Source organism: Halichoerus grypus, chromosome 5 (assembly GCF_964656455.1).
Source record: "Halichoerus grypus chromosome 5, mHalGry1.hap1.1, whole genome shotgun sequence".
Taxonomy (NCBI): domain Eukaryota; kingdom Metazoa; phylum Chordata; class Mammalia; order Carnivora; family Phocidae; genus Halichoerus; species Halichoerus grypus.
In genome coordinates this window covers 126,288,993-126,304,563 of record NC_135716.1, presented here as the reverse complement: position 1 = coordinate 126,304,563, position 15,571 = coordinate 126,288,993, and the positions used below count along the sequence as shown (strand labels likewise).

Below are 15,571 nucleotides of genomic sequence, written 5' to 3'. Positions count from 1 at the left end.
TCAAACATTAACAGACATAAAGGGAGAAATTGACAGTAATAGAATCATAGGAGACTTTAATAGCCCATTTGCATCAATGGGTAGATCATCCAAATGGAAAATTAATAAGGAAACATTGGCTTTAAACAACATGTTAGACCAGATACACTTAATAGATGTATACTAATCATTTCATCCAAAAACTGCAGAATGCACATTCTTTTCAAGTGTACATGGAACATTCTCCAGGATAGATCACATATTAGACCACAAATAAGCTTCAATAAATTCAAGAAGATTGAAATCTATCAGGCATTTTTTTTCCTGACCACAGCAGTATGAAACTAGGAATGTAAACTGGTGCAGCCACTATGGAAAACAGTATGAAGTTTCCTCAGAAAAATTAGAAATATAACTATCATATGACTCAGCAATTCCACTTCCAGGTGTGTTTATCCAAAGAAAATGAAAACACAAATCCAAAGAGATATATACACTCCTAACCTCAATGCAGCATTATTTACAGTAACCAAGATATGGAAGCAACCCAAGTATTCATTGATAGATGAATGGATAATGAAAATGTGGTATATAAATGTGTATATAAATATATACAGTGGAATATTACTCAGCCATAAAAAGGAATTAAATCTTACCATTGTGACAACATGGATGGACTAGAGGATATCATGCTAAGTGAAATAAGTCAGACAGAGAAAGACAAATACTATATGACTTCAGTTAAATGTGGAATTTAAAAAACAAAACAAAAACAGACTCAGAGATACAGGAAACAAACTGTTGATTACCAGAATGAAGAGGGGTTGGAGGGCAGGTAAAATAAGTAAGGGGGATTAAGAGATAATAACTTACAGTTATAAGATAAATAAGTCATGAAGATGCAATGTACAACATAGGAAATGTAGTCAATAATATTGTAATGACTTTGTATGGTGAGGATGATGACTAGATTTATCATGGGGATTATTTCATAATACATAAAAATATTGAATCACCATGATGTACACCTGAAACTAATAGGATATTGCATGTAAAGTATACTTCAATAAATCTATATATATATAAATAAACAAAGTGACACTCACAGCCACAGAAATAATTACAAAAACATATCAGAATTCCTGAGTAGTATCATGGAACACTACATCTAAAACTAATGATGTAATGTATGGGGATTAACATAACAATAAAAAAATAAAAGAATTTGCTCTGCAAAAAAAAAAAAAAAAGAATTCCTGAGTAGTTTCACATTATCTCAACCCTTTCTCAACATCTCCTCTCAAGTAATGTCAATTAATTCCTCTCCTTAATAATGTTAATACATATTAATAATTTGTATTTGTGGACTCAAAATCTCAGTACCTGAATCATATTCTCTGAAAAAAAAAATGTATTGACCTTATGAACCTCTGAAGTAATACATGTCTGTTCAAGTTGTCCATTTACAATAACAAGTTCTCACATGCTGAAAGAATTATTGGCCTGTCATAATATTTAGGTTGGAACAAAAGACTGTGTCTACATAAAGAGCTATAGGACTGCTCCAGTAATAATGTTCAGCCAGTCTAATCCACCATGGGCCATGGCATAGCAGTACTCTGAGTCACCAAAATAAGAGCTGGAAAATGTCTCTAATGTGTCCACATCAGTAGGCTAGAGATGCAAAATCTGAGAGAATATACAAACTTTAAAAAAATAAAGTTTTTTCAAAAATCCCAAATTTTGTTTCCAGGCTGTTACATATTTTTTTCCCTTTATGCTGAGGGAAAAATTTTTGTTCCAATCCTTTTCATTTATCTCCCAATGATTCATTTTTAATACTTCCATGGCCAACAGAGCCATACAGAACATTTTTATGATCATAAGTTGACAAAGTGACTTCATATATGTGTGTGTATGTGGGTAATAAAGTTCTCTTAAGGTAAATTAATATACAAAATTTCCATTTCCCCCAAGGCTTATCTTATTCTACAAATGAGTAATTCTCACTTTTATAATTTTAATCTTAGTCTATAAAAAATAAACAACTAATAACTGATATTAGAAGGTAAATAATAGTTACCTTTAGGGGAAGTGGTAGTGATTGGGAGGGGCCACGGGAGGGATTCTAAGGGGGATGAAAATGCACATTTCTTGATGTTGGTGATTGCACAAATGTAAGAATCGATAGGTTTGCCCAGAAATTTACAGCTTTGACCAAGAAGGCTTTAAATGGGAAATGAAAGTGGTGAGGTAAAAATGCTCAGTTAAAACTATAAAAATAGAATGGTTACTTTGGAGGACATGAATGATATTGGAAGAAGACTCACAATGGAGGAAATACTCAAAAATTTACATGAGAAATCCACTTATAAAGGAGAGGCAGGAATAAGAGTTATGATCTGAGATGCCTATACTCCAAAGCACAACGGGTAATAAATTGAAGATACTAATACAAGAAAATAAATGCAATTTTATTTATAGAATCAGTAAATATTTCTCGAATGCTGATCACATGCTAAGCCCTGAGTTACAGAGATGAAATACAGTGCATGAGAACCTCAGTGGCTGAGACCTACAGCCTAGTGGATGAAGCAGATTAGGGAGCTAACAATTATAATATTTTAAATACTAATAGAGATACGTATGGGTTTCTGTTACATTAGAGATGAGGGGTATCTAAATCAAAGCAGAGGGTTAGGGAAAGCTTATTAGAGTAGCTGGTCCTTAAATAAGAGGCTGGAGGAGCAGAAAGAGCAAGGACGTTCAGGACAAAGGAAATAATGTATTTTCAAACTTGATAGGATAAATTTGCAGCTGGATTTCAAAGATCACAATGCATATTTCAGTGAAAAGAAACCTGGATTGGAGAAAAAGCAATACTATGAATAGAAAACTTGTAAGAGGATTAAAGGAGAAAGAAAGAGACCTGAGACTACTCAGGGCATATACCACAGACCACTTGACCATTTGGAGGATGTGAATGTCACACTCCTGATACAGATGTTTTAAAGGCAAAAAGGGAATTAAAAACAGATTTACTGAACATCTATATGTTGCTACTAGACATTGTGTTAAACACATTCACATATACCATCTCAAGATATGGTAATTATGAAGAGCTTCAAATAGCTATGCACCCCAAAGAAGTCTATTTGCTAAAATTGGTGCATCTGATAAATTCTTGGTGTGCTTGATAAGAATACTGGTTTGAGGAATGAAAAAGAAGAATAAAGATACCTGCTCTCTGAACCCAATTTTGATCAACAAAGATCAGAAAATTAGTTAATGAAATAGAAGTGGCAAAAACATTGGGGAAATTCCAAAATGTTACCTTAAATCAGGGACAGGAATGCTAAATATAGCCAGACTTGCATTCTAAATATAGTCAGACTTGTTATTGGACAGTACTTTCTAAACTTTTCACGTATGGGACTTCTTTTATAACATAAAACATGTTTTACAGACCTTTACATGGTAGTTACATCAGTTAATTTAAAAAATACCTTTTAATTTAAAAAATAAAGACTATGCGTGGGGGGGGTGATTGAACAAGCATTGCTATGACAAAAGCAAATATGATTTTTAGAACTTGCTTGAACATTTTTTCCCAAGAAAACAATTAGGAATTCAAAATAACATAAATATCAAGTACAGCAAGAGTGTTTCCCATTTGAACAAATATTACCTACCTATAAAATCCACTTTAATATATTCTCAGTACAATCTCACCATTATTTTTATAACGTATTAACAAAGTGATGTGACTAATATGCACATTTATGAAACCCATTCCTGGAGAATGATATGCAAGCTTGAATGCCTGCTCCTGCCAGCAAGAAGTGAACAATTTCTCACTTTGGAGAAGTGCATTACATCTTTGAGGCTAACCTGGGGTCATTTAGTAAATTATCTTTTCCAAGCACTAAATAGCTACTACCTTCAAAGAGTTAGTGAACCCCATAAAAAGCAAGTGATTTACTCCTTTCTTACAGGTAGGGTCAAGCCAGTCTATTCATTAATCCTCTCACCATTCAAGTGAAACAGGGAAGAGACACATATTATAATCCCAATTGCATGACTGGGACATTAAAGTCCAGAAGTGCTTACTGACTGGCACAAGGCCACAGAGAAGTTATGTGCCAAGCTGTGACAGGAACTCATAAGCCTCTGGGTCCAGTGCTAAGTCCACAACCTTGTTGATGTGCTGTGACTTGACCTCAATAAATCTGGAAATGTACCCATGTAAATAAGCGCAGCTCAAGTAGAAAATAAAACCCTTAAAAGATGGATTTCTCTCTGAAAATGTAATCCTACTTAAAGGGATTATTTTATAAATGGATAATGAAAAATTGACTCAAAATTTATTTACAGCCAGAAGATTTTAACATCTAAGATGACTGAATGCAGTCCAAGAAATAGTACTAAAACCAGAAATCCCTTTCATATGACATTAAAAGAATTGAATTTACTTTGGACCTAGGGCCTCAATCTGCATCTGGGCTTAAAGCGAGCATAATTAATTAGTACAAGTTCAAGTAGAATGACTGACTATTCCTTCATCTCTGCAGATTACTATATTGACTTTTTGAGCAATCCTGAATCCAATTTTTGGTTAGTGACTCAAATTGATTTAGATAAACATATTAACAGCTGAAACTTTTATCCAACAGTCACGCAGCGATGATTTGGTGCCACACACCTTACTGGTGTTCAGGTATGTGAGCAGAACAAGTTCACACCCTCATGAAGCTTATGATCTAATGGGAGAGAGAATCAAATATGCACAGAAGTAGACATTACAAAGGGTGATACATGCTATGTAGAAGAAGTCTAGTGAGTATGGGGTTGTATAATGGGGTAGTGCATAATTACCCACTGTAATTACCCTATGAGTGAAGGATAAAGCAGTTGGGTAAGATTCTTCTGAGAAAGTCTGAGTAAAGTTAACTAGGCAAAGAGGGGTGAGGAAGGAAATGGACATCCATGGGATCATATTCCATATTTATGTTTCCCTTATATATTTTATGGCAGAAAAATTTCATTTTGTGTTATTAAAAAATAAGAAAATTTTCTATTAAAAAGTATTTGGTAAATTTGCCTACCTTATTTTTATTATTAATTTACTTGGGGTGATTACAGTATTCAGAGCCCTTTTGTCCACTCTCTTACTTAATTCTATTTGATCCTCATACCAACTCTATCAATTAGGTAGGATAATATTGTTAGGCTCATTTCACCTATGAGAACCTTGAGCCCAAGGTAAAAGGATTTACTCATTGTCACATGGTTAGTTATCCATGAAACCAGAATTGGAATCTAGATCTTCTGACTCCAGGTCCAGTGCTCTATTAGAGGAAGACTCAGATCTGAACCACGCAAATAACATTAAACAGAAGGAAGAAATTCTATAGTGACTTGTGTAGGTGGCCATCATTTATCATTTTGATGCAAATCTCATCTTAGAGCTTGAATTAGATGAACTGGCATAACACATTTCTCAAAGGTGCTTGCGAATATATATGATTTTAATGGAAGAATCGTGTTTATCAGAATCCAATCATTTAGCATCTCAAATTCAGATTATTGTTAGATAATTTATTCATAGAACTCATAATCTAAGGATGCTGTAAAGTGCATCTTTGTCCATAACTTTATCCATTTTTACTAGATAGTGAGTGACATAAACCACTCTATAACATAAAAGCTTAAAAATAAAACATGCTGAGTTTATAAAAGAAATATAACAGAGTGCTATTAGTAAACTTAAAGCTTATCTTAAATGGCATATACAAACAAAAATATATGTCTCCTTGCATACATCTAAAACAATTCTAGTTAGATTTAAATTCCTAGTTAAAGGTTGCCAACCAATCTCTTGAAAATGAATGCTATTCAACAATACTGATCAGTACATAACTGGAAGTGCAGGAGGAGGTCTAATCCAGCACACAAAGGGGAGGCTTTGAAGGGAAAATTATACTTTTCCTATTGCCTCTTCTCTTTATTGCATGATGAGTAGATCGAATCTTACCCTAATTTTTAAATCAATAATATGTAAAGGACCACTAACCTATCATTTCCCATTCAAATTATACCTTGCTGCTATTAATATGAAAAAAATCTATTTAACCTGCTGGGGTTCTTGTTTACAGTCTCTTTTGTTATATGTACTACAACCAAATATCCCTAGCTAAAACTTGATAATAGCTCTATACTTCTTTGAGTCTAACCTCTGAACCCTTCAAAGCTAATCCACATTCTTCTACACTGGTCTTTCAGCCAATATTTTTCTGTCACACCAAGATCCTGAGGGTGACAACAACTATAAAAATGTGTTACATTTACAGGTGAGTCAGTGCAGCTGTCCTGTGAAGGCTCAGATATTCTACGTGTGCTAAAGGAAATGCTGACATAGTGTCCAAGTGAAAAATGAGACACAGACACCAAATGAATGAGCTTCTTTTCTATTTGGACTCCTTTCCCCTCTAGCCTGAGATAATTGTTTTAATCTTTCTCCTTTACCAACAAAAATTTGGAACAGGATTATTTTTTACTACTTAATTAGGTACTTAGTATTTTCAAACACACGTTGTCGGAAAACATACCGATTGCATCAACTAAGCAGTTTGTTTCAGACTCTGCAAAGGTAATGACAGACTGTTTATTTAAATAACCAATTATGAATAAAGGTGAATTATTTTGACATAATTACTCAAGGCCAGAGAATTACACTGATTTATGAGGACAAACCCAGACCTTATGTCCAGTACTATTTGGGGGCACCTGTTATAACTGAAAAGAAAATGTGATGTTTGTGTAGAAAAACTATTTTACCTTGTCTGAGTTATGCAAAGGTCTTTCAGATATATGATTCTTACAGATGGAGAGCAATTTATTAATAAAATTTATTATAAAATAGACATGAATAAAATCAGAAAACATGTTTTTTAATAACTGGAAGGGGCCTTAGAAATTATCCAGTCCAATCTTCCAAGTATAATAGGGCCACTATGAAAAGTTCTTGGTTATTTCAAAAATTTTTTATCAATCCAAAATCTGAAATTTTGTGTCAATATGATTTGACTTACTATTCTTTTCATATGTAAAATATGAGTTCCTTATCTACAGCATGAGTTCCCATGGACAGTAAGCAACAGTTTGGCTGTGAACTAGTTAAATCAAGGTCTAAAACTGCTCATTTATGTGGCATAAATATATGAATGAGCTGATAGATGAATGTGAGTTCTCTGGTAGACTGTGACCAGGGCAGGTACTACGGATGCCTACTCACCTGTAAGTTTCCAGCATCCAGCACAGGATATGGCTCATAGTAGCCCCACAATAAGTTTTGTCAAATTGACTCTTTGACCCTTCTTCTTACAAGCTAGGTTAAGACTTCTTGAATAACCTTTTTGTCATATGGAGTATTGAAGCATATCATGTGTGTGAAATTTTTTTTTTTAATTTTAAAACCTATTTCAAAGTGTTCTAAGAAGCTGCTTCTTAGAATATCTCTCCCATTGCAATTCTCTAAAACAGTTCTGTTCATGGGAAGAATTGGGTGTGGCTCCATAAATAATCATATTTGGAGGACCAGCCTATTTTTAGATATCTTCTTTGAAAACAATAAGGAATCTCTGGACTGAGCCAGGAAACATTTTCTTACTAAATAATAATTAATATATAAACTAATATAACACTGTCACAAATTAATATAATGCTATATGTTAACTATACTGGAATTTAAAATAAAATTTTAAAATAAATTTTAAAAGGAATAACTAACATACAATATTGTATTATTTTTGAGTATATCACACAGTGATTCGATATTTAAATATATTATGAAATGGTCACAACAACAAGTTTAGTTATTGTCTATCACCAAAGTTGTTAACAATATTACTGACTATACTCTCCATGCTGTACATTACATTCCCATGACTTATTTATTTTATAACTGGACAACCGTACCTCTTAATCCCCTTCACCTATTTCATCGAACCCCTCCCCTCTAGCAACAATCAGTTTGTTCTCTGTATCTATAAGTCTGTTTCTTTTTTGTTCTGTTTGTTCATTTATGATGTTTTTAGATTCCACATATAAGTGAAATTATACAGTATTTGTCTTTCTCTAGTTGACTTATGTCACTTAGCACAGTACCCCCCTAGGTCTACCTATGTTGTTGCAAATGACAAGACTTCATTCTTTTTATGGCTGAGTAATATGCCATTGTGTATATATGTAGGTCTATACACACACACACACACACACACACACACACATAAATATATACACAATCCATTTATCTATCTATGGACACCTAGGTTGCTTCCATATCTTGGCTACTGTAAATAATGCTGCATGAACATAAGATTGCATATGTCTTTTCAAATTAGTGTTTTTGTATTCTTTGGTTAAATACTTAGAAGTGGAATTGCTGGGTCATATGGTATTTCTACTTCTGATTTTTTTGAGGAACCTCCATATCGTTTTCCATAGTGGCTTTACCAATTTACATTCCCACCAATACTGTACAAGGATCCCCTATTCTCCACATCCTTGCCAATACTTGTTATTTCTTGTCTTTTGATAATAGCCATTCTGATAGGCATGAGATGATATCTCATTGTGGTTTTGATTTGCATTTCCCTGATGGTTAGTGATGTTGAGCACCTTTTCACATCCCCGCTGGCCATCTATATGTCTTATTTGAAAAAATGTCAATTCAGGTCTTCTGCTCATCTTTTAATTTGATCCTTTGTTTTTTTGTGATTGAGTTATGAGTTATTAAATATTTTGGATTTTGACCACATACCAGATTTATCATTTGCAATATCTTCTCCCATTCTGTAGGTTGCTTTTCTGTTTTGTTGATGGTTTCCTTCACTGTGCAAAAGCTTTCTAGTGTGACACAGTCCCAGACAGGGAACTTCTTAATAGGAGAAACATCTTAGGGAAATTTCCTTTTTCAGTTAGTCCCTTTCCTAAGTGAATTTGCATTTGGAGTTCCTGTTCCATTAGTGACTACAACATCTGTCCTTTCCCTTTCCTTTCCCTGAGTCTACATAGGATGTATGAGAAGCTGCTGCAGCAATTCAGAAGCACAAACGAGCAGAGCCAAGGTGAAACACATATTAAATACACTGAGAGAGAGAGGAAGGGAGAAAGAGAGAGGTAGCACAGAATACCAAAGCACAGTAGAATGAAAAGAAGCAGCTATACCACTGAGTGTAAAAGAGAACTTATGACCCAAGAAAGTTAAGGAGGAATGGAGGTGGGACAAGTAGCTCAAGAAAACAAAAGAAGGAATGCAAAAGTGGAGAAGAAAATGGCAACACACAAAGAGGAGGGGGAAAGCAAGAGAGCAAAAAAAAAGATTTATGTTTGGATGACTTTCACCCCAGTGAGACATCTGACAATAGGTCTGACCCGCACACAAAAGAAATGATCTCAGATAAATAGAAGGCATGCCATGCAAAACAAGGTGGGAGCACACAGGAACACACTAAAACAAGGAGAAGAAAAAATTGGGAAAGGAAAAATAAAAAGCAAGTAACTCATAAATAAATATCAAAGTAAATGCTTTCCAAACATCAACAATTGTGGAGTCACCTTCTCTTTAAAAAGTTTATTTGCAACAATGTCTCTTGCTGTCCCTAAGTTCCCCACAATCAGCTAAGTACCTACACTAAGTCCAGGAAGAACTCTCAATTTGGAGTCCAGAAGGACCATGAGAGCTCAGCCATCATTTTGCCATCCCTTCTATTTTAATTCTCTGAGATTTCCCAAATATCGTAAAGCAGTGACAGCGAGGTTATTAAAGCAAGGAGTGCTATAACTACCTTTTTATCTCTAGGACCCATAAATTCTAAGTCCTGATTCTTTTAAAGCAAAAGGTACAAGGCAGACATAATTAAAAGAAATTAATTCATATGCTTTCACATGTGAGCTTTTGATCATTATAAACCTCAGGATGAATGATGCTTATGAGAAGTCTAAATTCCAGGAAATATTCCAATTTCTAATAAATTTGGTATATAGATCCAGTAGAAAATTATGTAACATTCTATGAGGTGCTTAAAATAACATTCTATGAGGTGCTTGGGTGGCTCAGTTGGTTAAGCGTCGGACTCTTGATTTCAGCTCAGGTCATGATCTCAGGGTCATGATCTCAGGATCATGAGATTGAGCCCTGTGTTGGGGAATCCACGCTCAGCAGGGAGTCTGCTTGGGATTTTCTCTCTCCCTCTCCCTCTCCCTCTGCCACTCCCCTCCCCTTGAAATAAATAAATTAATCTTTTAAGAAATAGCATTCTCAAAGAATAAAGAAATGGGAAAATATTCACAATATAGTTTTAAGAAAAAATATACTAAATTTTATATATCATACGATCCCAATTATTTAAAATACATTACATAGGAATATATTAAATAATTTCTTTTTTTTTAAAGATTTTATTTATTTATTTGACAGAGAGAGACACAGCGAGAGAGGGAACACAAGCAGGGGGAGTGGGAGAGGGAGAAGTAGGCCTCCCGCAGAGCAGGGAGCCAGATGCGGGGCTCGATCCCAGGACCCTGGGATCATGACCTGAGCCGAAGGCAGACGCTTAACGACTGAGCCACCCAGGCGCCCCTTAAATAATTTCTTTAGAAAAACTAAATTAGGTCCACACTGTAGAGTACAGCAGCCTACACTTCTCATTTGTAGCACTCACTACCATGGTTATTAATACCTATTCTTTTTTTTTAATGTATTTATTTGAGAGAGAGAGAGAGAGTGGAGCAGAGGGAGAGGGGGAGAATCTCAAGCAGATTCCATGCTGATTGCATAGCCTGACCCACGGCTTGATCTCAAGACCCTGAAATCATGACCTGAGCTGAAACCAAGAGTCTGATGATTAACCAACTGAGCCACCCAGGCACCCCTATTATTACCCATTCTATCAACAACCGTTAAGTTGCTTATCTTGTATACCTCAATATGTCCAGTGCCCAGCACTGTGATTGATCCATATTATGTACTCAATAAATATTTCTTAAACAAATTAAGGAATAAAATAACAAAAACAGAGAAAGACTAGAAAGAAACAAAAAATGATTTAAAGTTGTTTTCTTAGGAGTTATTTGATAGAAGCAGTTTTTTATTCTTAAAAAAAAATCATTTGTTAGAAAATTAGAAAACAATATCTTCTATAACCACAGGAAGTTATTGGTAACTCTTAACTGACTCTTAAACTGGAGAACAACCTGATGGTTACCAGAGGGGTGGTGGGTGGAGGGATGGGGGAAAGAGGTGAAGGGGATTAAGATTACACTTATCATGATGAGCATCCAGTAATGCACAGAATTGTTGAATCACTATATTGTACACCTGAAACTAATATAACACTGTATGTTAACTATACTGGAATTAAAATTTTTAAAAAGTAACTAAGACATAAGTGCTTGATGTTATTATTTCCAGTAAACAAAATATAATAAGATTTTTTTTTAAATAGCACCATGATAACTAAAAGAGATCATTTCCCACTTTGTATTATGCTTTCATACATTGTGACCAATCTAAAAGAGGGAAAAAAGGAGAGAGAGAGCGTGCGCACATGTTATTTTAAGCATATGCTGTTTTTCAAATATCCATTGTTTACTGAAAAAGAAATCCTAACTCCATCCTATTTAATACAACACTGTTTTATGTTCAAGTTTGTTTGACAGAGAGAAGGGCCAAGGGTTTTTAAATTACAACTCAGCAATATATCCCCAAGCTGAGTTGTCCTGACATAGGGTCACAGAGGTTGAAACACAATAATATCCAACCCATTAACAGAAAGCTATCATAAATTCCAAATGTGATATATGTACAGCAATAAACTCTGCTCAGCCTTACACAAGGACACAAAAGAGGATAACAAAAACAGAGAGTAGCTGTAGCACCCAAATTTCAGACAACATGGTAGGCACACTCTGAAATGTTGCACTGAAGTTGGGGGAGGCAACCATATAATCATTCTTTTAACAACTATTCACAAATGGACTAGCTTAAAAAGCCAACAAAACAAAACAAAACAAAACAAAAAGTCTAAGACCAGAGAAAAGGTGTAATCTCTGGAACTATATAAGCATTGGGGTGGAATGCAGAACTCACTGATGTAGGCGTCAAGGATTCCCTGTCATCTCTAATTCTGTAAAACTGGGGAAAATCACAATTTCTCCATGTTTCATTTCTTCTTCTGAGATATGGACATCTGCCTGACTTGCCTCTTGAGGCCATGTTACAATGGTCAAAGAGCTAATATTTGTGAAAATGTTTTAAAAACCATAGAATACTATAAAGCCTAAAGTGTCACACTTTGAAGTTAAGAATAGGTTAAGAATAGATGAGAACTCCCTTCTCATCTATAAAAGAGTCCACACTTTTTTCTTTCCTGGTCTAGTATCTTCTGGCGGAAACGTGACTCTGTCATAGTGTCTCTCTGCTTTTCCTTGCAAGAACTTCCACAGCAGTCCACTATTTAGAATAAGAAAAACCTAAATAAAACTAGCTTTAGTTCAGCCATGCTTCCTGAAATGATCATAGTTAAGGTTCTAAGTTGAATTTAGCTGCTAAACTCCAGCCAATCCTCCTTCTTCTGTGTTAGGAGATTAGAGTCAGCCAGATTCCTTCTACCGTCCCGCCGTCGCTCAGACTTACTTGGCAGCAGTGGTGGAGTGACTCTGGCAAGTATCTATGGATGATATTCTCCCCAGTCCGTCCTCTCCCCACTCACTAGTCCTGTGTTTCCGAGTTAGAACCTGTCCCCAAACAAGCTGGAACTAAGCCACATATGCAGTGTTCTATTTCCAGAGCTTGAAGATGGCTTTCTTATTCTGAACAAACAGCTTTTGAAACAGAAGATAAAAAGAGGGATCAACATCGTTTGCAGTGACTTAAATTGTGTTTCCTTCACTTGTCAATGCCCTGGAGTCTGTTTGACTCCTATTCCCTTCTTCAATGTGTGAATCAACATTGAGGGAAAGCAGAGAGAGCAGCTTTGGAAAGTAGAAAAGAGGGAGAGGTAATCGGTCCCCCTTCGTTTGCTTCTCCTTTAAGCCCTGCACAGACCCATTAGCAGATGGTTATGATAACCCAATGTGAGTATAGGTGGAAACCAGTACAGATCGAGCACCCACTGTGTACTAGGACCTAAACTGCATGTTTCGATACATTGATTTCATACTGCCAATCCCATTTACAGAGGATAAAAATAAATAAAGAATTACCGTGGCAACAATCAAACAGATCCCAAATGATTACTAAAAACTCACAGAGAGAAAATATTTATTTTCCCATTGTTTGCCTATTTAGCAATAGTGGGTACATGATGGCAGTACTTACATGAGGCAGCAGGACACATGGATAAGACTGAAGACAGACAGATCTAGGTTCAAATTCCTACTCAATTGTTTTTGGTTATGTAACCTTGAACAAGAAACTTTTACCATTTGCTATTCCCAGTAGGCTAAATAAGCAATTCTTTATCAAAAACTCACAGCTTAAGACAAATAAGCTAGATAAGGAGAAGGCTACTATTACTCTGTACATTTATTATTTCTTTTTTTTTTTAAAGATTTTATTTATTTGAGAGTGAGCGAGCAAGGGAAAGAGCAAGAGTGCAGCGGGGGGGTGGGGGGGTGGAGGGCAGAAGGAGAAGGAGAAGCAGACTCCCACTGAGCAGGGAGCCTGATGCAGGACTTTTAGAAATTTATCCTCATGAAATAATAAGAAATGCACCCAAAGATTTATGCAAGACTAAATAGATTAGAAAATTAAAAACAGCAAATGGTCAATTGCAAGTACAGTGATGATACGGTGACTATATAATTTGTCTTCCAAACTGAGATGACTCCAGGAGTAAAAGGGGGTGCTTTAATAATTTTGCAAAGACAACAGTCATCAATAAGAACTGCCCTGGACAAACCAGGTTATATGGCCCCCTCGTTGTGAGGGAATAGGGAAATAAAGTATGCCACATCCTAATTATGAGATGGCAGACAGCCAGCAAAAATACTTTAAATAATATCTAACAGCAAAGTGAACTGATAATGATATAATACTAACTATAAAAGGCTGGATATAAAACTTATGTATCAAATTTTGTAATATATATACTTATAGGCTTTGAAAGAAGAATGGAAAGAAACACCAAATTGTTAACACTGGTTTACTAGCTGTTGAGATTACAGCTGGGTTTGTTTTTCTCTATATGCAAAATTGCTATAATCATTTTTTTAAATTATAACGGTGTCCTGCTTCTTTAGAAAGAAATACAAGGACCAGTGGATGAGGGAAAGTTACTCTTCACAGAAGAATGCCACCTAATAAATATAGAAGAAATTATATATAAATTACAAAAATCACAACTTTTACAATTCCTAATGATATAATTGTTTCAGGCAAGGAGTATTGTTGGACACTTAAACTCTTTAGGTGAGTGCTCGCTTCTGCAGCACATATACTAAAATTGGAACGATACAGAGATTAGCATGAACTCTGCAGAAGGATGACACGAAAATTTGTGAAGCATTCCATATTTTTTAAATAATAAAATAAAATAAAATCTTTCAGTGAAAGATTATTGGTTATTCACAAAATTTCAGGATATTATCCCACAGAGTCCTTGCTAATTGTAAAGAGAAAAAAAATATGCCTTCATAATGAAGAGATCTGGTGATTATCATGTTAACCAAATTATCAAACAATGTAATTTTAGTGGAAACTCTGGCATTACATGCCTTTTCTAGTAACACAATATGAGATAAGGACATCATCTGCACAATATTCTAGCTAAAAAATGTTTAGCTTGAATCTAACCAAGCTATTAGATTTACTTTGATTTTGCAGGAAATCCAGAGAGTATAAGAACTAGGAAAACAACACCAAATGGGAGAAATCAGATAAATGCAGAATGTGGGAACTTCCAAAAGACAACTGTCCTGCAATGTCTTCAAAAAGTAAAAGTTATAAAGAAAGAAAGAGAGACTTTTAGATTAAAAGACACTGGAGAGACATAAAAGTCAAATATAATCTCTGAACCTTACTTGAATCCTGGCTTTTAAAAAAGAGATCTAAAAAGCATTTGTCAGGGTACCTGGGTGGCTCAGTCAGTTAAGCATCTGCTTTCAGCTCAGATCATGATCCCAGGGTCCTGGGATCGAGCCCCACATGGAGCTCCCTGCTCAGCAGGGAGCCTGCTTCGCCCTCTCCCTCTGCCCCTCCCCGCCTCCCCCCGTTCATGCTCTCTCTCTTGTTCTCTCTCAAATAAATAAATAAAATCTTTAAAAAAAATAAAAAATAAAAATCATTTGTGGACAATTAGAAAAATTTGAAAATAACTTGGTTATTATTTCATTATATATATATTTAATTCTCTTAAATGTGTTGATAATATTGTGGTTATATAAAACATTTATGGTGAATATCACAATGTCTGCAGCTAATTTTCAAGGCATTCAGAAGAAAATACACATACTCACAAATGGTTATATGAAGCAAATATGGCAAAATAGGAACAATTGTTGAATCAAGGGAATGAATATACAAGTGTTC

The 15,571-nt window shown here is 35.1% G+C and overlaps 1 protein-coding gene and 1 non-coding gene across 3 annotated transcripts in view; one reads left to right on the top strand and one right to left on the bottom strand.

Annotated features, from left to right (window-relative positions):
• SLC44A5 (solute carrier family 44 member 5) overlaps window positions 1-15,571 on the bottom strand; it is a 350,669-nt gene that overhangs the window by 263,344 nt on the left and 71,754 nt on the right. The gene's annotated exons all lie outside the window — the stretch shown is intronic.
• On the top strand, window positions 14,457-14,560 carry LOC118540013 (U6 spliceosomal RNA). Its single transcript, XR_004919427.1, has one exon. It is a non-coding gene; the product is annotated as a U6 spliceosomal RNA (small nuclear RNA).